The 21,369-nt window shown below is 44.6% G+C and overlaps 1 long non-coding RNA gene across 1 annotated transcript in view; it reads left to right on the top strand.

Annotated features, from left to right (window-relative positions):
• Positions 1–14,020, top strand: part of LOC132402447 (uncharacterized) — a 93,140-nt gene extending 79,120 nt beyond the window's left edge. The window contains exon 3 of the long non-coding RNA XR_009514901.1: positions 13,732–14,020. This is a non-coding gene — a long non-coding RNA (uncharacterized LOC132402447). The remainder of the gene's footprint in view (positions 1–13,731) is intronic.
• Positions 14,021–21,369: the final 7,349 nt, after the last annotated feature.

Here is a 21,369-nt window from a genome sequence, read left to right as displayed (position 1 = left end):
AGGTAGTGGACACAGCCGAGTCTATCACAAGAAAAACCCTCTCCATCGTAGAGCACACCTACAGGGGGTGTTGTCACAAGAAAGCAGCATTGGTCATCAAGGACCCCCACCATCCAGACCACGCTCCCTTCTTGCTACTACAATAGGGCAAGGGTACAGAGGAGGCACAGGAGTTTTACGTCCTACACTACAAGGTTCGGGAATATTTATTACCCGTGAATTTTCAGGCTCCCGAACTGGCGTGGATAACTTCACACCCCTCAATGCTGATTGATTCCACAACCGGTAGAGTCGTTTTCATGGACTCTATAACCTGTGTTCTCTCTATTGTTTTATTTATCGGCAAAATTTGTCTTCTTTTGCATATCGGTAATCTGTCAGTCTTTGCTATTTATAGTTATCTTAAATCCTATTCCATTTCTTTATTTTCCTGTAAATACCTGCAAGAAAATGAATCTCAAGTTGGTATATGATGACGTATTTGATGAGTTTGACTTTGACAGAACTTCCAGGTAACAGCTATACTTGGGCAGGACACCGGGTGGCAGTGCTGGTGAAGAAATGGCCACGGGCACTCCGCTGTTGCTTGCATACGCGTGTTCAGTACAGATATTGTTTGTCGCTTTGTAGCTGGTATAGGTGCTGCTGGACCAGGTCTTGATGACTGACATTGCCCTACAGTGTGTGAGGTAATGCGCTTTCGGAGGCCATGCTTTGCTGGGACCTGTAGAGTAAATGGCTGAAGTCCTCAGAGCACTGACTCACAGAGAGAACATGGGGTCTAGGTCCATAGCTCCCTGAACATGGCAACCCAATTCAACAGGGTAGTGAAGAAGGTATTTGGTATGCCTGCTCGCATGGGCTCAGTCCCTGAGGGTAAGAGCTTGAATGTAGTGATGCATTGGATAGACCACATTTAGAGTGTCAGAGTAGCATAGCTGTTAGCATAACACTGTTTCAGCTCAAGGCTTTGGAGTTCACAGTTCAACTCTGACATCACCTGTAAGGAGTCTTCTCCAAGAGGACCACTGCCTTGTTCTAAGCTTTGGAGGCTTATGCGCCTTAATGACTATGTTGGCTGGAGTCAGGCCCTCGTGTTTTAGCTCTTGATAGGGGTCACCCGTGCCAAGCAGTTCAAAGAGCTGAGGCCAAATTAAGAGAGGTCCACCAGTCCCCCAGGTTCGAGGGTTCAGCTCAGAGCTAACAACCCTGACTGGTCAAAAAGTAATTGTTAGGGAAACCACACTGAAGAATTCTTCGTTGTTGCCCTAAACTCCAGCTGTGTAACGATCACCAAAAAAAAAAGCTGTTTGGAGTCTGTACATTTTCCTCATGACCGTGTGGGTTTCCTCCGGGTGCTCCGGTTTCCTCCCACAGTCCAAAGACGTACCAGTTTGTAGGTTAATAGGCCAGTGTAAGTTGTCCTGTGATTAGTCGACGGTTAAATGGGGGGGGGGGGGGAGTTGCTGGCTCGAAGGGCCGGAAAAGCCTGCCCCACACTGTATCTCTAAATAAATTAACAGTGTAGGTCACCACTCAGCAGGGCGGGTGTGGCAGTAACGGAGAATGTGCAGAGAAGATTCACCAGGGTGTTGGCTGGGAACAAGGGCTGCAGTTACAGTACATGGGATAACTGGATGCATTCCCGGTGGAATGAGAGCAGTATTCCCACTGGATATGTTCCCAGTGGAATAAGGGCTACAGTTACAGTATTGTATGTATTCCCAGTGGAAGGTCGGTGGCTGGAAAGTGACCTTATTGACATTGATAACATCATGAGGGGCAACAAGTTGAATTTATTGTCACTTGCACAAGTACAGTCAGATACCTGCTTGCAGCAGCATTACAGACAGATGGGCTCAGAAAACACAGAAAATAAGCTATACATAAATTATAAGATGGCAATAAAATTGAAAGAGTACAGAGAAATAAACATTGCCAGGAGCTGAGAACCTGATTTATAGGAAAAGGTTGAATAGATTAGGACTTTATTCCCTGGAGTGTAGGAAATTGAGGAGAGATTCGACAGAGGCAATCAAAATTATGAGGGGAAGGCAAGCAGGCTTTGCCCACTGAGGCTGGGTGAGACTACAGCTGTAGGTCATGGGTTGAGGGTGAAAGGTGAAATGTTTTAGAGGAACGTGAGGGGAACCTGCTTCACACAGAGGGTGGTGAGAGTGTGGACTGAAATGCCAACGGAAGTTATGGATGCAGATTTGATTTCTACATTTGTGAAGTTTGGATAAGTAGATGGATGGGAGAGGTATGGAGGACTATGGACACAGTGTGGTTCGAATAGTTGTTTGACATGAACTAGATGGGCTGAAGGGCTTGTTTCTGTGCAGTAGTGACCTATGTCTCGGTGACAGTACACAAGACAGTGAAGAGAGGGGGAAAAGTGTGGGAAAGCAAGAGAAAACAAAATCCTACTGACGTTCAGAGACAAATCCATGGCAGAGCAAGAGGTGATCAGTAGTGTTACGTGGCTGAGGTAATGATCAGGGTTGTGCCGGTCGGTTCAAGAACCTGATGGTGTAGGAAAGTAGCTGCTCCTGAACCCGGTGGCGTGGGAGGTCAGGCCTCTGTAACTCCGCAGCAGTGAGGAGAAGGAAATGACCCGGATGTGGGGGGGATTCTTAACGGGAGATGCAGTCTCCTTAAGGCAGAATCAGAATCAGTTTCAAGTTTATCATCGTTGAATTATATGACATGAGATTTGTTGCATTACAAAAAAAATTAAGGTATGAAAATAAATAAACAGGTATAAAAAAGGAATAAGGAAGTGGCGCCCCTGGGTTCATGGAACTGTTCAGAGGTCTGATTGTGGAAGGGAGGAAGTTGATCCTAAAACACTGAGTGTGTGTTTTCAGCTTCCTGTGCCTCCTTCCTGAGAAAGGAGTGCACCCTGAGTGACGAGGGTCCTTCGTGGTAGGTGTCACTTTGTTGAGGCACTGCTTCTTGAAGGTGGGGAGCATTGAGTCCGTATTGGAGCTGGCTGTGTCTGTGAGAAACTGTAGCCTCTTTTGATCCCATGCACGGACATCGTCAACCCATCAGAATGCTCTCCACCGTGTCTCTGTGTCTTTGGTGACTTATCAACTCTCATCGATCTCTCAGTGAAGTAGAGCTGCTGGCTTGCCTTCTTCGCGTCAATGTGTTGGGCCCAGGATTGATCCTCTCTGAGACATTGATGCCCAGGAACTGGAAGTATCTGCTGCAGAAGTCTTTAGCTCTACCATCATGGGCCAAAGGTCCTGAACTGTGCTGTACATTCCATGATCCATGTTCCATTCTCTAAGCCCTTTGGGATGAAGGAGGAAAATGGGCCACCAGTGGAAGCCCACGTGGTCACAGAATGCACGTGCAAACTCCACACAGACATCACCTAGGGTCAGGATCGAACCAGGGACCCAAGTACAAGGAGTCCGTGTTTCAAAATATCAAAAAAAAACGCTTTCAATGTCAGAAGTCTGAAATAAAAATAGCAACGCTGGAAATACTTAACAGGTCAGGCAGCATCTGTAGAGAATACAAGAGTTACACCCACGTGACCAATTAACCAACAAACTGGCACGCCTTTAAGATGCAGGAGGAAATCGGAACACTTGTGGCCAACACACCTGAGTAAAGGGAGAGCATACAAACTCCACACAGTCAGCACCAGAGGTTAGCATCAAACCTGGGACTCAGCTCTGAAAATCAACATCAAATTCTAAATGCTATGTCTGAAATAAACAGAAAGCACAACAGGTCAGGCAGCATCTGTGGAGAGAGGAGAACACAACTGACAAAGTGTCCCAGATCTGAAACGTTAACTATTTCTGTCTGATTTATAAGTCCATAAGACATAGGGGAATAATTAAGCCATCCAGCCTATCAAGATTGCTCTGCCATTTGATCATAGCCAATCCATTACCATCTCCATCTAACCAATGAAGAACCGATCAACCTCCAACTAAATACGTCCAATGATCTGGCCTCCACAGCCTCCCGTGGAAACAAGTTCCACAGATTCACTGCTCTCTGGCTAAGAAATTCCTTCCCATCTCCATTCTAAATGGATGGCCCTCTATCCTGAGGCTGTGTCCTCTGGTCTTAGACTCCACCATTATAGGAAACATCCTCTCCACATCCACTTTATCCAGGCCTTTCAACATGCAATACATTTCAATAAGAAACCTATTTGAGGTTGAAAGGTGAAATGGTTAAGGGGAACCTGAAAAGAAATTTCTTCACTTAGAGGGTGGTGAGAGTGTGGAATGAACTGCCCTTGCCCCCCAAGTTATGCTTCTAAATTCCAGCAAGTACAGGCCCACAGCCAACAAGCCTTTCAATCCCGGGATCACTTTCATAAACCTGAACCCTCTTCAACATCTTAGATGAGGTCCAAAACCGCTCAAATTAGTCTTTTTTTTCTACAGAAGTGGTTTACCATTGTCTTCTTCTGGGCAATGTGTTTGTACGATGGGTGACCTACCCATTATCAATATTCTTCAGAGATTGTCTGCCTGGCATCAGCAGTCACACCACCAGGACTTGTGATCTGCACCACTTTGCCAGGGAATGGAGTCCAAACTTCCTGGGCATTGTTTTAGGTTGAAAGGAGAAAGATTTAAAAGGCACCTGAAAAGCAACATTTGAGTACATGGAACAAGCTGCCAGATGAAGTGGTTGAGGCAGGTGGAATCATAGAGTCGTAACAGCACTGACAGATCCTTCGACCCATCTAGTCGATGCTGAACTAGATGGGCTGAATAGAATAATTTAAGAAGCACTAGGATATGTACATGGTGGGGCAGGGCTCAGAGAGACATGGTCTGAATGCAGGAAATTGGGACTAGGTGAATGGGCAGCACACAATGATGAGCTTGTTTCCATGCCATAATGTGCTTTGACCCCCTGTGACTCCTTCCATAGATACTATCTGATCTGCTGAGTGTTTCTAACATATTCTAACTTATGTTTCATACTTTGAGCATGTGTAATTTCCGTTTTGAGCTTAAAGAGTCTGATTTGAATTTCCAGTCACATTGGTATCAGTTTGTTATTGCCACCTGTACCAAGATACAGGGAAAAGCCTGGCTTGTTCATACAGATCCGATCATTACACAGTGCACTGAGCTATTACAAGGTAAAATGGAAACAGAATGCAGAATAAAGTGTAGCAAACACAGAGAAAGTGCGGTGCAAGTTCCTAACGAGGTAGCTTCGGAGGTCAAGAATCCATGGCGTCATACTAGGGAACCAATCGATTGTCTTATAACAGAAGTGTAGAGGCTGCCCTTGAACCCAGTGGGACAGAGAAGGTGCAGTGCAGGTATACAGTACGGTGCAAGATCATATTGAGGTAGACTGGGAGGCCAAGAGATCGCCTTATCATACCATCCGCGTGTCTGCCAACAGTGGGATTGAAGCTGTCCTTGTGCCTGGTGGTAAGAGCTTTCAGGCTGGTGTATCTTACCCTCCGCCCAATGGGAGAGGGGAGAAGAGAGAATGACCGGGCTGGATGGGGTCTGTGACTATGCTTGCACACAGCCGCACAGTCCCAGTGAAGCTCACTGAAGAGGGAAAATTCTCCCAATATTTTCGCACCTTCAACGACTCTGGAACATCGCAACACATTTGAAGTGTAGTCACCATCGTAACGTGGGAAATCTGGCAGCTCATCTCCACGTGGTGAGATCCTGTGAGCGACGACGTGTAATGACTGGAACATCTGTTTTCCTGATGCTTGGTTGGTGGGGCGGGGGGGGAGGCGGTGTTTGTTAACTCACTGCAGAGATTTGCAATGCTCTCCCGTCAATTTAACAGCTGTGAGTTCTTTCATGCACCGATTTTCATCAATGCACCATAGAAAGCACTCTATCTGGATGCATCACCGCCTGGTACGACAACTGCTCCGCCCGTGACCACAAGAAACTGCCGAGAGTTGTGGACACATCATGGAACTAGCCTCCCCTCCGTCTAAACTTCCTGCCATCTTGGCAAAGTAGCCAGTATAATCAAAGCTCCACCCACCCCGGGCATTCTCTCTTTGACCCCCGTCCTATCAGGCAGAAGATACAAAAGCCAGAAAGCAAGTACCACCAGACTCAAGGACAGCTTCTCTCCTGCTGTTATCAGACTCCTGAATGGTTCCCTAGTACAAGACCAAAGGTCAAAGTGGACAGATTACAAAGTTCAAAGTAAATTTATAACCGCAGTATGTATATGTCACCATGAGATAAATTTTCATATACACCCTGAGATTAATTTTCATGCCGGCATTCACAGTAAAAGAAATAGAATAGAATCAGTGAAAAACTGCACACAAAGACGGACGATGAACGTGCAAAACTGTGCAAATACAATAAACAAGCAAATAATTAAATAAATGATATTGAGAAGAGGAGTTGTAGAATTCTTGGAAGTGAGTCTGTACACTGTGGAATCTTAGCAAAGTTTGATGGGCGAAGTTATCCATGCTGGTTCAGGAGCTTGGTGATTGAAAGGTAATAATTGCTCGTGAACTTGTTGGTGTGGGATCTAAAGCTCCCGTACCTCCTTCCCAGTGGCAGCAGCAAGACGAGAGCTCGGCTCGAGTGGTGAGGGGTCCTTGATGATGGATGTTGCTTTCCTGCCACAGTAATCCAGCAGACCTGCTCAAAGGTGGGCTCTGCTTGACCTCACAATCAACTTCATTATGAACTTGCACCTCATTGTCCACTTGACTTGCACTTGCTCTGTGGTTATTACACTTTATTTTGCCTTCTGTTATTATTTTAATTTGTTCTATCTTAATGCACTGCCGTAATGAATTGATCTCTATGAATGGAATGCAAAACGAGTTTTTCACTCTCCCTTGGTACAGGTAACAATATTAAACCAATTTACTGTAATAGTCTCTCTGACTTTGAAGGAAAGACTTCAATTCCTTGAGATGCACTCGAAAATTTCTTCCATAATCTTCAATGATAAGATTGCCTCTCTCAATTATAGTGCATGGTTGATCAGTTCAGAGACCCGTCATTGAAAAAGACAGACTAATGAATCATTGACATCAGTCAATGAAAGCAAGCATGCAGGTACAGCAGGCAGTAAAGAAAGCTAATGACATGCTGGCTTTTATAACAAGAGGAATTGAGTATAGGAGTAAAGAAGTCCTTCTGTAGCTGTACAGGGCCCTGGTGAGACCCCACCTGGAGTATTGTGTGCAGTTTTGGTCTCCAAATTTGAGGAAGGACATTCTTGCTATTGAGGGAGTGCAGTGTAGGTTCACAAGGTTAATTCCCGGAATGGCGGGACTGTCATATGTTGAAAGATTGGAGCGACTGGGCTTGTATACACTGGAATTTAGAAGGATGAGAGGGGATCTGATTGAAACACATAAAATTATTAAGGGATTGGACACATTGGAGGCAGGAAGCATGTTCCCACTGATGGGTGAGTCCAGAACTAGAGGCCACAGTTTAAGAATAAGGTGTAGGCCATTTAGAACAGAGATGTGGAAAAGCTTTTTCACCCAGAGAGTGGTGGATATGTGGAATGCTCTGCCCCAGAAGGCAGTGGAGGCCAATTCTCTGGATACTTTCAATAGAGAGTTAGATAAAGCTCTTATAGATAGCGGGGTCAAGGGATATGGGGAGAAGGCAGGAACGGACAACTGATTGTATATGATCAGCCATGATCACAGTGAATGGCGGTGCTGGCTAGAAGGGCCGAATGGCCTCCTCCTGCACCTACTGTCTATTGTCTATTGACTCACCATTTAAATCTTCAATTTTTTTTTTTTTTGCTCTGTTTATTCAGATTATTCTTGGGGCCCTGTTCTTTATAGCTGCTGGTTTGGGTAAAGGATCAAAATTGATACAAACCACAGTCATTTAAGTTTGTAAATTCAAGTGATTCTGCAGATGCTAAAAATTCGGAGTACCACACACTAAATGCTGGAGGAATTCAGCAGGTCAGGCAGCATATATGAAGAGGAATAAGGAGCCTCCACCGGTCCTGATGAAGGGTCTCAGCCCAAAATATCGGTTCTTTATCCCTCTCCATAGATTCTGCCTGACCTGCTGAATTCCTCCAGCATTTTGAGATCATTTCAGCCAGATGTGAAAGGAAGTTGCAATATATTCATGAAGATTTCAGCCTGCTGGTTATGGCTGTGTGTGAACTGACAGTGCTAGTCACAGTGTCATTACGAACTGCTGATTGAAGCTGTCGGCTGGTAATGTCTGTGTGAAAAGGAAAAGGTTGTTGTGAAAAGAGTGAATCAGTTGCTCAATGGAAGAAACTCTGACTGCTGAGGCAGCCTGGATGCTGTCCAGTAATGGAACAAACAGATTCGATCAAGAGGGATCGTGAAATCGCTGACATCAATATCAAATAAATGAAAATAGCCAAAATGTAGTTGCTGGAGCTCTGAAGCTGAATATTAGACCATAAGGCATAAAAGCAGAATTAGGCCATTCAGCCCATCAAGTCTGCTCCACCATTCCATCATCGCTGATTTACTATCCCTCTCAACCCCATTCTCCTGCTTTCACTCAGTAAAGGCACCCTGACTGATCAACAACCTATCCAGCTCCAGTTTAAATATACTCAATGACTTGGACTCCACAGCTGCCTGTGGCAATGAATTCCACAGATTCACCACCCTCTGGCTAAAGAAATTCCTCCTTATGGCTGTTTTAAATGAGTGTTTCCCTATTCTGAGTGTGTGCCCTCTGGTACTAGACTCCCCGTAATAAGAAACTTCCACTCTATTGAGGCATTCCAATATGCGATGGGTTTTAGTAAGTTCCCCACCATTGACTCCAATGAGTACTCCAGGGAGTACAGGTCCAGAGCCATCAAAAGCTGCTCATACGTTAATCCTTTTGTTCCTGGAATCATTCTCATGAATCTCCTCTGGACACTCTCCAATGACAGCATACAGTGGCATGAAAACGTGTGGGCACTCCTGGTCAAAATTTCTGTTACTGTGAATAGTTAAGTGAGTAGAAGATGAACTGATCTCCAAAAGTCATAAAGTTAAAGATGAAACATTCTTTTCAACATCTTAAGCAAGATTTGATTTTGTTTTGTACAATTTTAGAGTGAAAATGAGGAAAGGAGAACCATGCAAAAGTTTGTGCACCCCAAGAGATTTGAGCTCTCAGATAACTTTTATCAAGGTCTCAGACCTTAATTAGCTTGTTAGGGCTATGGCTTGTTCACAGTCATCATTAGGAAAGGCCAGGTGATGCAAATTTCAAAGCTTTATAAATACCCAGACTCCTCAAACCTTGTCCCAACAATCAGCAGCCATGGGTTCCTCTAAGTAGCTGCCTAGCACTCTGAAAATTAAAATAAATGATGCCCACAAAGCAGGAGAAGGCTATAAGAAGATAGCAAAGCGTGTTCAGGTAGCCGTTTCCTCAGTTTGTAATGTAGTTAAGAAATGGCAGTTAACAGGAACAGTGGAGGTCAAGTTGATGCCTGGAAGACCAAGTAAACTTTCAGAGAGAACTGCTCGTAGGATTCTAGAAAGGCAAATCAAAAACCCGTTTAGAAAATAGTTTGTATCGTCATTCCTTCTACCAAAGTGCATGACCATACACTTCCCTACAAAATATTCCATCAGCCACTTCCTTGACTGTACACCCAATCTGTCTAAGTTCTTCTGCAGACCTCCTGCTTCCTCAACACTATCTGCCCCTCCACCTAACTTTTTATCACCTGCAAACTTGGCCACAAAGTGAGCAATTCCATCATCCAAATCATTGACCTATAACGTGAAAAGAAGCAATCCCAATATTGACCCCTGTGGAACACCACTAGTCACTAGCAGCCAACAAGTGTAGGCCCCCTTTATCCCCACTCTTGTCTCCTGCCAGTTAGCCAATCTCCTATCAATACTAATATCTTTTCTGTAATACCATGGGTTCTTATCTTGCTAAACAGCCTTGTGTGCGGCTCTTTGTCAAAGACCTTCTGAAAATCCAAGTGAACCACATCTACTGACTTTCCTTTGTCTATCCTGTCTGTTATTTCCTCAAAGAATTCCAACAGATTGGTCAGGCAAGATCTCCCCTGAAGGAATCCATGCGGACTTTAGCTTACCTTATCATGCACCTCCAAATACAGGTCCACAATCCCTTATCCAAAATTCTGAAATCCAAAAAGCTCCGAAAACCAAAGTTTTTTCACCAAACAGCTGACATCACTCAGGTGTGACGTGGCAGCACTAGCAGAGGCAGCCAGACGTCAGTTGTGGCTCAGCGCTCGTACTGGTTACACATGCTGACTTTGTGTTTAATTTCACTGTGAAAATGTCAAAAAGAGCTGCAGATCCCTATATGGGTAACAACGAGAAAAAGAGAAGGAAGCATCCATAATTATCAATAACGCAGAAAGTGGAGTTATTGCAGAAGCTTGATCATGGTGTGTCTGTACGGCATCTTACTGCTGTTGGAACTACCACTGTATATGATTTAAAGAAACAGAAAGACAAGTTACTGAAGTTTTATAGTGACAGTGATGTTCTGCATTTATTCCAATAAGTCATTTACTATGTGTTTTTTTCTGTTTATTCGAAGCTGCATATTTTTGTTTTATTGAATGTTTTTGTTGGAAATAAAATATTTTTCTTGTCATTATTCCCTGAACAATATAGTATAACTATTTACGTAGCATTTACATTGTATTAGGTATTATAAGTAATCTAGAGATGATTTAAAGTGGGGGGATGTGCATAGGTTTGTAGCTCCACCGGGTCCTAAAGTCCACCCGCACTGAGAAAGGTTAAATAAGGGACTTGAGCATTCCTGTTCTTTGGTATCTGCGGGGGGGGGGGGGGAATGGTCCCAGAACCAATAAGGAGGGATTCTGAAACCTGAAGAATTCTGAAGTCCGAAATACAACTGGCCCCAAGGATTTCGGATAAGGGATTGTGGACCTGTACCATGAAAGTTCATCGTTAGCAATGGACTCTCATGTATTCCCAAACTGAAGTCAAGCTAACTGGCCTATAACTCCCTTTCTTCTGCCTCCCTCCCTTCTTAAAGAGTGACTTTTTGCAGTTTTCCAGTCACCAGGAAGCATTCCAGAATCTACTGATTCCTGAAAGATTACAACTAATGCTTCCACAATCTCTTCAGCTTCCTCCTTCAGAAACATGGTCATCTCGCCATCTGGTCCAGGTGACTTACCTATGTTCAGGCCTTTCAACTTCCCAAGAACCTTTGCCTTAGTAATGACAACAGGATCTAGATTTCCAACGACATAGTTTGAGTCACCAGGCAGTAAGGATGAAGCCCTGTGATTGCCAGGACAAGCACTGAGATTGGTGGGCCACGTGGATGAGAATCAGTGACGCCCAAGGTCGGCAAGTCCCAGAGTTGGAGGTCTATGTATGCAGATCAGAAGGCTCAAAGTCTGCCGGTAGTCCCGGATGTCAGATTCCAGTGATTTCCAAGTACAGAGTTTGGATTGGCAGGTGATGTAGATGAAGTTCAGAGATCCCCATGGCCAAATACCAAGATCGGTGGGCCCTGAAGACAAGCACCAGTGACCCGTCCACACAAGGTCGCCAAATCCTGGAGTCCAGAGGTCCAGAGAGTGAGGTCAGTTGGCAGGCATGGAGGTCACCATGATGCTGCCCTGCTGGCATCTCCACCAGCATCTCCTACCAATTTACTTTGGACCACTCCTCTCTCATAACACTGAAATTTCCTTTAACCCACTGAAATACTGCTACATCAGACTTTACCTTCTATCTATCAGATTTCAAGTGGAACTTAATCATATTGAGATCACTGCCTCATAAAGGTTCTTTTACCTTAAGCTCCCTTATCACTTCCAGTTCATTACATAACACCCAATCCAGTATTGCTGATCCCCTAGTAGGCTCAAGGACAGAGTTCAAAGAAAGTTCACAAGAATTATTCCAGGAATAAATGTATAAGAAGCATTTGATGGTTCTGGGCCTGGACTCATTGGAGTTTAGAAGAATGAGAGAGATCTCATTGTATTCTCTCGAATATCGTGAGGACCAGATTGAGTGGATGTGGAGAGGATGTTTTCAATAGTGGAGTCAAGACCAGAAGGCACAGACTCTGAATAGAGCATCCCTTTCGAAAAGAGACGGGGAGGAATTTCTTCAGCCACTTTGACTCGCAGTAACAAGGTGTTTTTGCCACAGAGCTGGTGCTCACAGAACGTTATTTTTTTTTGGTACCATTCTCTGTAAACTCTAGAGGCCATTGTGTGTGAAAATCACAGGAGATCAGCAGGTTCTGAGATACTCAAACCACTCCATCTGTTACCGACAATCATTCCACAATCAAAGACACGTAGATCACTTAATGAGCAAGTGTACCAGTGTACCTAATAAAGTGGCCACTGCAGTATGTGTTGGTCTTTCGATATTTGCTCATGCTTTCCTTGTAATACAGAAGCAATCACTTGATTGGGTGCAAGGTGCTGGGGAATTCTCTGGTCACGTAAGGATTCCCTTAGTTTTATATTGCCACTTTTGTTGTTGCTGTCATTATTGTATTAATGATTGACATGTAGACTGTGAGCTTTACACCAGCACAGAATCTCAGTGCACTTTGGTGTATGGGGCAATAAACTACTCTTAATATCATTATTGCTTCTGGGACAAAGGCCACTGACAGTTGTTTGCCAGAGTCCTCCGTCCCGGACCTATAGATGACAGATTGGCCCTGTGGCTTCTGTGTTCATCACACGACTTCATATGTCTTCCAGATGAAGAGCCTTTCTCCCGCAGGGACAAGGTCATTGGAATGTCTATCAGCATGTCTGTAGCTTTGGAGTTGTGCCCAACCCTCCTCCTTTCACAGCTGGGCTTGTGACCGTCCATGGTGGAGTTAATAAATTAATATGAATTACGATAATACCTGTGGTTCCATTAACCTAGATGAAGGGTTCTGCTATCCTTTGGGCTATTTAGAAAAAAAAGCTGAATGAATTTTCATTTGCAGATTAAAGACTCACCAATAGATTAAAAGAGCTGTTTATTGACTTTAGGAAGGGATTGATGCACATGCACCTGTCTACGTCAGCACTGTAGGTGTCGAGAAGGCTTAGAGCTTTAAGTTCCTAGGAGTGACCATGACCAATAACCTGTCCTAGTCCAAACATGAAGACACCACGCCCAAGAAATCTGACAAGTCCTCCACTTCCTCAGGAAACTAAAGAAATGTGTCATGTCAACATCAACTCTCTTAACGTTTTTTACGATGCGCAACAGAAAGAAGTACGTGTGCTGTATAATAGCTTGGCATGGCACCGCTCAACATGAGACCACAAGAAACGCAAAGAGTTGTGGACGCAGTGCAGGCTGATCTCAGAAACCAGTTTCTCATCCATCGTCTCTACCTACACTTTTTGCTGCTCAGTAAAGCAGTCAGCATAATCAAAGACCCGCCAGCCTGGACATTCTCCCTTCTCCCTCTCTCATTGACCTCCAGACATTTAGCTGTCATCCCTGTGGGCCCAAGCACCTGTATTTATTAATTGTTGTCTGATCTAAAGTCATTAAGCCCTTTTGCTTTCTGTTTAATCTTGTCAGGTTTATTTTGACTGGCATGGGTTTTCCCTGTACTGTGATTATTTAAGGTGGACTCCCAATTAGTGCTTGTTCCTGTGTCTTGAGAATAATTCATCTCGTGGCGTCGCTCGGTCAACCCACCGAAGATCAGTTGGAGTTCCAATAAATAAACTCTTGTTTTGATCTCATCGCAGGAGTCTGTCGTTCCTCCGCAACTGGATTCACTCGTTTCTCAACGCATGCCGTGATGTGTCGTACCAGGTTCAGGGACAGCTTCTAGCCCACCATTATGAGATGACTGAACAGTCCCCCACTTCGAAAAGATGGCCTCTTGATCTGACAATCTACCTCGCTATGATCTTGCACCTTATTACACTACTCTGTCCGTGTAACACTTCATCACATACTCTGATATTATTCTACCTGGTTCTACCTCGATGTCCTGAGTAATGAATTGGTCGATATGGACAGAAAGCAAAACAACTTAACACTGTGAGCAATAATACATCAATTTACTAATTTGCCAATTAACCACCTCATCAGCATGATCCCATGCTGCTGTCTGAGAAAGATCACTGGGCACTTCCTCACAGATCTGACCTAAAGATCATCCACTCAATGAGTAGCAGCAGTGTAGTTTCTTCATGTCTTTGCCTTGGTGCCATTTGTGTGCTCTTGCTATGCAGAAATGGTACATTCAGCCCCTCACACCTGCTCTGCTTTCAGCGAGATGCAGATTAACCCCATATCACAGAATGTGGAGGGGCATGGAGGTGTAGTGTTTAGTGTAAACCTGTTAGAGCACCAGCGATGTGGGTTCAATTCCCACTGCTGTCTGTAAGGAGTTTATTGGTCCTCCCTCTGGCTGTGGGGGCTTTCTCTGGGTGCTCTGGTTTCCTCCCACCTTACAAAGATGTACAGGTTAGGTTTGATAGGTCACATGGATGTAACGGGTGGTGTAGGCTTGTTAGGCCGGAAAGGCCTATTGCCATGGTGCATGGCATCATGGAGCACGTCGTTATATTAGTGATTAGCATCCTCTCACAATATTCAGAAGGGCAGCAGAAAGGGTCATTAGCTGCAATCCCGCTATGGCAGGACTTATATATCTCCAACATTTTATCCTCTGTCAGATCCACACCTTCACCCATTCTGACGCATCAGTCCAGGGCTTCCTATTTTGCCAAGATGAGGGTGGAGGAACTATCTCCTCAGGGTGGAGGAACAACATCCTCTATTCCTTCTGGGTAGCCTCTGACCTGGACCTGATGGCATGAATATCAATTTTTCCTTCTGGTAAAAAAAATTCTCACCACCTCCCCTCCTCTTCTGAACTCCATTCTGTTCTTTCACCTCTTCTTATCTGCCCATCACTTCCCCCAGGTTCCCTCCTTCTTTTACTCCCAAGATCCACTCTCCTCTCCTATCAGATTCCTTCTTCTCCGGCCCTTTACCTTTCTTACCCACCTGACTTCTTCCATCACCTTCTAGCTGGTCTCCTTCTACCTTTTTATTCGAGCATCTTCCAACTTTCTTTTCAGTCCCTGAACAAGGGTCTCAGCCCGAAACACTGACTGTTTATTCATTTTCAGAGATGCTGCCTGACCTGCTGAGTTCCTCCAGTTTTGTGTGTGTGTTGCTTAGGACTTGTGTGTGTCCAGGACAAAAAAAATCCTTGCAGACACTGCCCACCCTATAAGCTGACTTTTCTAGGAGCTCTCCTCTGGAAAATGCTATAGAGCTATTAAAACAAAAAAAACTTCACACCATCTCAAAAATTTCTCCCCCCAGCAGTTAATCTGATCGACCATTCCGGTTAGCCCCACCCCCACCTCCTCTATCAGTTACCCCCATCACTTTAACATTTTCCATCATGTCCACTGATGGCAGGGAACCTGTGCAGGAGAGTTTTTAACGTGGAAAATCCATAGCACGAGCTGTTTCACTCTCTTTATCTCAGAAGTCCCAGGTCCAGCGATCCAAACAAGTGTCGCAAACTGGGCTCTTCCTCAGTTACGGTAGATGACCACGATGTCTACTGTTCCTCGACATACCTTTCGCTCTGAACGGAACGTTGAAAAACCGCCTTGTTGGATCTCACTGGAGATCACATCCGGCCAGTCCGCTGGAACTGACTTCGCGTGGTAGGCAAGGCGCGTCCCTGTCTCACTGGGGTACGCGGCTGCCGGCTACCCTCACCTGCTTTAGCCCGCCTGACAAAATGGTGGCTGTGGCCACTGTGGTGAGCAAACAGCTGCTTGGAGCCATAGGTGAAGGCCGAGATTCTGGTGGGGAGTGAGCTGCCCCAGAATGGACTCGACAAACCCCTTTGCCAGAGGTGTTCCCTTCCCAGAGGTAAGATAACACCCCACTTACTATAATGCTGTTTTCCTAAACTACTTTTTATAATGCTGTTAACATTGTAAATACATGCTGGTGTTTATGTATCCCTGCACATTTAATGACATACCCTACTTATTTTGATATAATCCTTTGCTTTTTATAATTTTGAAAGTTGTTTTTGTTGCAAGTCACACCCTGACCAACACAACACAGCAAATTCTTAATACGTGTAAATGTATGGGGGAATATAGTTGATCCTTGAAATCTCTAAATGAAAATAAATAAAGTATCATACAGTTCAGAAACAGGCCACTCGGCCAGTCTCTTCCATGCTGTTCATGGTGCCTATCCTCACTCATCTCTAAGTCAGAATTTGGCCCTGATCCCTCTAAACCTTTCCTATCCAAGTAGCTTCCCAAATGCCTGTTAAGTATTGTAATAGACAGTATCTGCCTTACAGCATGGTAGCAGGGCAGTCAGTATAACCCCATTACTGTGCTGGTAATCACAGTTCAATTCTCACCGCTGACTATAAGGAGTTTCTACGTTCTCCACACGGCTGCGTGCATTTCCTCCTACATTCCAAATATATACGCGTTAGGATAGTGAGTTGTGGGCATGCTACGTTGGCGTTGGAAGCACGGCGATGTTTGCAGGCTGCCCACAGCATATTCCTCGGATTGCATACGTCATGACGCAAAACCATAAGACCATGAGATACAGGAGCAGAATTAGACCATTCAGCCCATCGAGTCTGCTCCGCTGATTCATCATGGCCAATCCAGTTGCCCTCTCCTGCCTTCTCCCCATATCCCTTCGTGCCCTGACCAATCAAGAACCTATCAACCTCTGCTTTAAATATACATAAAGACTTGGCCTCCACATCTGCCTGTGGCAAAGAAACAACAATGCCTTTCACTGAATATTTTGATGTTTCAATGTACATATGACAAATAAAGCTAATACTTAATCTTCAGTCTAATCCTTAATCATTACATTTTAGTCTTTTAGATTTTTCACACAAAGTGTAGTTCGTACTTGGAATAAGCTCCAGAGGAGTCAGGACTAATAACAACATTGAAGAGGTATTTGGACAAGTATTGTGTATACAGCTATGGAACTGATGCAGGCAAGTGCAATTAGTATAGATAAGCAAGATAAACAGCAGAGCCACTGTGGGCCGAAGGGCCTGTTACTTTGCTGGGTGAGTGTGACTCTGTAATAGGAATTAGAAGCGATGCGATCCATGGTCGAACAGCTGCTCACGGTGATCTTCCAGGACCGACTTGTGAAGCACGGTTGCCTCGGGGACCACGCCAGCAGCATCTGTTGTTGCTCTGTCCTCACAAGGTTACTCATGTGGTGCCGGGGTCTGTGCGTGAGCTGGAAAACATGCAAAGCCAAACAAGACGTGGAAACTCTCGGTATTTCAGCAAACTAACTTTGGATTCACTCGCAGTCCTAGTCATCCGATCTGCTTTATGGTTTTCCACTGAATTCCTTCCCCTGTCCTTGTAAAAACATTCTGAGTTAATTTATGCCCTTCGGCTAGGAATAATTAGCCCAGAATGTCCATTAAATGCAGCAGGCATTAAAATTTTCAAGATTTTAATATTCCCCATAATAATCGTGAGAGGCGGTTGTTTTAAACCATTTATCACCGCAGTCATAATGAAGTACAGGTTGGCACTTCACAGAGATGGTGTGTCATTAGAGAAACCTTCCATTGTCTGAAATGTGTGCAAGAGGAATTAAAGCTAGATTTCTTCCTTTTTTATAAAAAAAACGGGGATTATTTCTTTTTGCAGTTTAAACGCTCGTTGTTTCCATGACGTTGGCGCACATGTGTTGCTGATTGTGGAAACAGCTTGCTGTAAATGTCTTTGGCACGGGAAGCTGCCTAATCACTTGCAGGTCTTGCATCCTCAGCCAACAGGCACTGGGAAACCTGAACGATACTTTCCTTGGGTTTTCTGCAGAGGAGATGGCCAAGATCAGGCAGCAGAACATGCGGTCTCAGAGTGTCCAAAGCCACCCAAAGTTCAAGTAAATTTACTATTGAAGTACATATACTGTGCATGCTGCCATATACAATCTCGAGATTCATTCTCTTCCGGGCATTCACAGTGAAAAGAAAGAACGGGGAGCACACTGGTTAGCACAACGCTTTACAGTACAGGCGACCTGGGTTCAATTCCCACTGCTGCCTGTAAAGGGTTTGTACATTCTCCCCATGACTATGTGCGTTTCCTCTGGGTGTTCCAGTTTCTTCCCACTGTCAAAAGTTATAGCAGTTGGTAGGTTCATTGGTCATTGTAAATTGTCCCGCGATTAGGCTAGGGTTCAATTAATGGGTTGTTGTGTGGCTCGGCTCAAAGGACTAGAAGGGGTTACTCCATGCTGTACCTCAATAAGTAAATAAATCAAACACAGAAGCATCAATTAAATACCACACATAATTGTTCTAATTGTGTTTCTGCAAGAAATGTGTATAATTTATAGCTAATTTACGTCTTTCCTGTGATCGCTGATTATACCCTCAGTGGTCACCTGTACAACTGCTCGTTAATGCAAATATCTAATCAGCAAATCATGTGACAGCACCTCAATGCACAACAGCAAGCAGATTTGGTCAAGAGGTTCTGTTGCTGTTGAGACCAAACATCAGAATGGGGAAGAAATGTGATCTTCGTGACTTTGGCAGTGGCGTGATTGTCGGTGCCAGACAGGATGGTTCGAGTATCTCAGAAACTGCTGATATCCTGGGATTTTCACACACAACAGTCTCTAGAGTTTACAGAGAATGGTGCGAAAAAAGAAAAATCCAGTGATTCGGTGTTTCTGTGGGTGAAAATGTATTGTTAATGAGAGAGAACAGAGGAGAATGGCCAGTCTGATTCAAGCTGACAGGAAGGCGACAGTAACACAAATAACCACATGTAACAACAGTGATGTTCAGAGGAGCATCTCTAAATGTACATGTCAAACATTGAAGTGGATGGGTTACAGCAGCAGATGATCATGAACATACACTCAGTGGCCAATTTATTAGATACTTTCTCTCGTCAAAATCAAACATCAACTCAGAGATCAACCTCTGCCTGAGTAGTGTTTGTGAAGCCTATGCAAGATTAAGGAAAAGAGTCTTTGAAGACCGTGACTTACAGGTCCAAACAAAACGTTTGATCAACAGAGCAATCGTGCTTCCTACATCATTGTATTGAGCTGAATCATGGACCACCCACAGTAGACACCTGAAATCTCTGGAACAATACCAACAAAGATCCTTACAAAAATTTTTGAGGACATTCTGGAAGGACATGCACACTAACATCAGCGTACAGGAGACAGTCAACATGAACAGCATCTCCACTGTGATGGAGCAATGCCAACTCCAATGGATAGTTCATGTCATTTGGATGCCTAACTCACATCTCCCGAAACAGATCCTTCACTCCCAGTTGAAAGAAGGTCAGTGAGCCCCTGGTGGGCAAAGGAAACACTTCAAAGACAACATCAAAATCAGCCTGAAGAAATTCAATGTGATAACTAAAAACCGGGAAGACTTTGCAGTCAATAGGTACACCTGTAGGAAATCTGTTCAAGATGGACCAGCAGTACATGAGAGTGACCTCCGCTGAGACTGATCAAAGAAAAGACCCAGCCACTAACCAGAACAACCACTTACTCTTGACAACTCTGCACCAGAATATGTGGAACTGATTGGCCCCTACAGCCTCCTGAGGACTGACCAATAGAGGACCCCTAAGGGGAACATCATACTCGACTCAAGTGATCATCCTACCGTTGGGTAAAGAAGGTACCTATAGAAGTGGCCACTAAATGTATTTCCAACTCATAAGATGCAAGACTTGGAGGGAACTGATTGTTAGTGATGCTAGACCATAAGACCTGAGGACACAGGAGGAGAATTAGGCCATTTGGCTTAATGAATCTGTCCATCATTCCATCATAGCTAATTTATTATCCCACTCAACCTTCATTCTCCTGCTTTCTCCCCGTAACCTTTGATGCCTAAACAAATCATTGTCCACCACTGTTCACAATTGAATCTGGCAGGGCTGCTGAGCTTAGATCTGGTCCGCGGTTTATGAAATCGCTCAGTTCTGTCTACTCCAGGCTGGTTTAACGCCCTGGTTCATATCTTTTTACTGTTTAATGCCCTGGTTTGTATTTTCTTTACTGTTATACTATACTGTGTTTGATTTTGTGCTGTTCTGCGCAAGCTCCTTGCATGGGTTACTGTTGAAGATATGAGAAGAAATGTGTACCATCCAATTAGGATAGTCGAATAAAAGGGAGGTTTCTCTGGTGAGGGACACTAAGGTTGGGCTTGGGGCTTTTGTTAAGGAGGTAAAGAGAGAAGAGCTCGTAGGATTCGACTCAGAGTGGAGCTTTGATTCGATGAAGCCCAGGGTGAGATCGAAGGAGGATCGGTGAAGGGGACACCGTGAGCTCCACCTTGTGCACACCGGACTGTTCCATTAAAATGGGCCTTTTTCTTTATTTTTGTTCTTTCTTTACTAACCCTTTAGTCAAATTCAGAATCATAAAGCCAAATCCTTTAACTGTATTTAACCGTTAACTGTTATTTGTAACGGTAACGAATCACGCAGCATCCACACAGACAGGGGTTTTGGGGTGGGCTCACACCTTGATCTCACACATTTAGCAGGGGCGGAGGTTGTCTTCCCTGAATTTAATCAGCCAATGGAACGGGAGCTTTTCACTGGTTACATGGAGTCAATGTTTTAACTATTCAGAAATACTGCAGAGCAACAGGCCTCCTGGGCCCAATGTGCCTGCGCCACCCAGCCACACCCATTTGACCAATTAACCTACCAACATGTACATCTTTGGACTGTGGAAGGAAACCGGAGGAGGAGGAAACCCATGGTGACTCGGGGAGAACATACAAACTCTTCCTGGACAGCAATGGGAATTGAACACGAGTCATGGTACAGGCACTGTACTAAATGTGTTGATGTCTCCCAGAGCAGCTTCCTTCTGCCTACCAGCTCAGTAACTAAACCCTCATGTCCCTGAACACTGAAAATGACCACAGAAGCAGCGATAACATCTAAGATTTAGATTAGACAGGTTTATCTTTAAAATAAGGAGCAGAACAGGATGACTTGCCCTGGGCCCAGCCCATAGATGCAACCACGACGCGGGGGGCAGCAGTACCTATGTTTTCACAGAAGTTTCAGGAGATATGGCATGTCACCAAATGCTGACTTCCACAGATGCACTGGGGAAAATGCACCGACTGATTGCGTCATGGCCTGTTACGGAAATTCCAATGCACAGGAAAACGAGAGGCTGCTGAGATTAGTGAACACAACCTGGTCCATCACAGGCACAGTCCATTGATGGCATCTGCAAGGGGTGCTGACTCAGGAAGGCAGCAGCTATTATTAGGGATCACCACCACCCTCTTCTCACAACTAACATCGGGCAGGAGGTTT

This window comes from Hypanus sabinus, chromosome 12 (assembly GCF_030144855.1).
Source record: "Hypanus sabinus isolate sHypSab1 chromosome 12, sHypSab1.hap1, whole genome shotgun sequence".
NCBI classification, from domain to species: Eukaryota; Metazoa; Chordata; class Chondrichthyes; order Myliobatiformes; family Dasyatidae; genus Hypanus; species Hypanus sabinus.
This window is presented reverse-complemented; position numbering and strand designations above follow the sequence as displayed.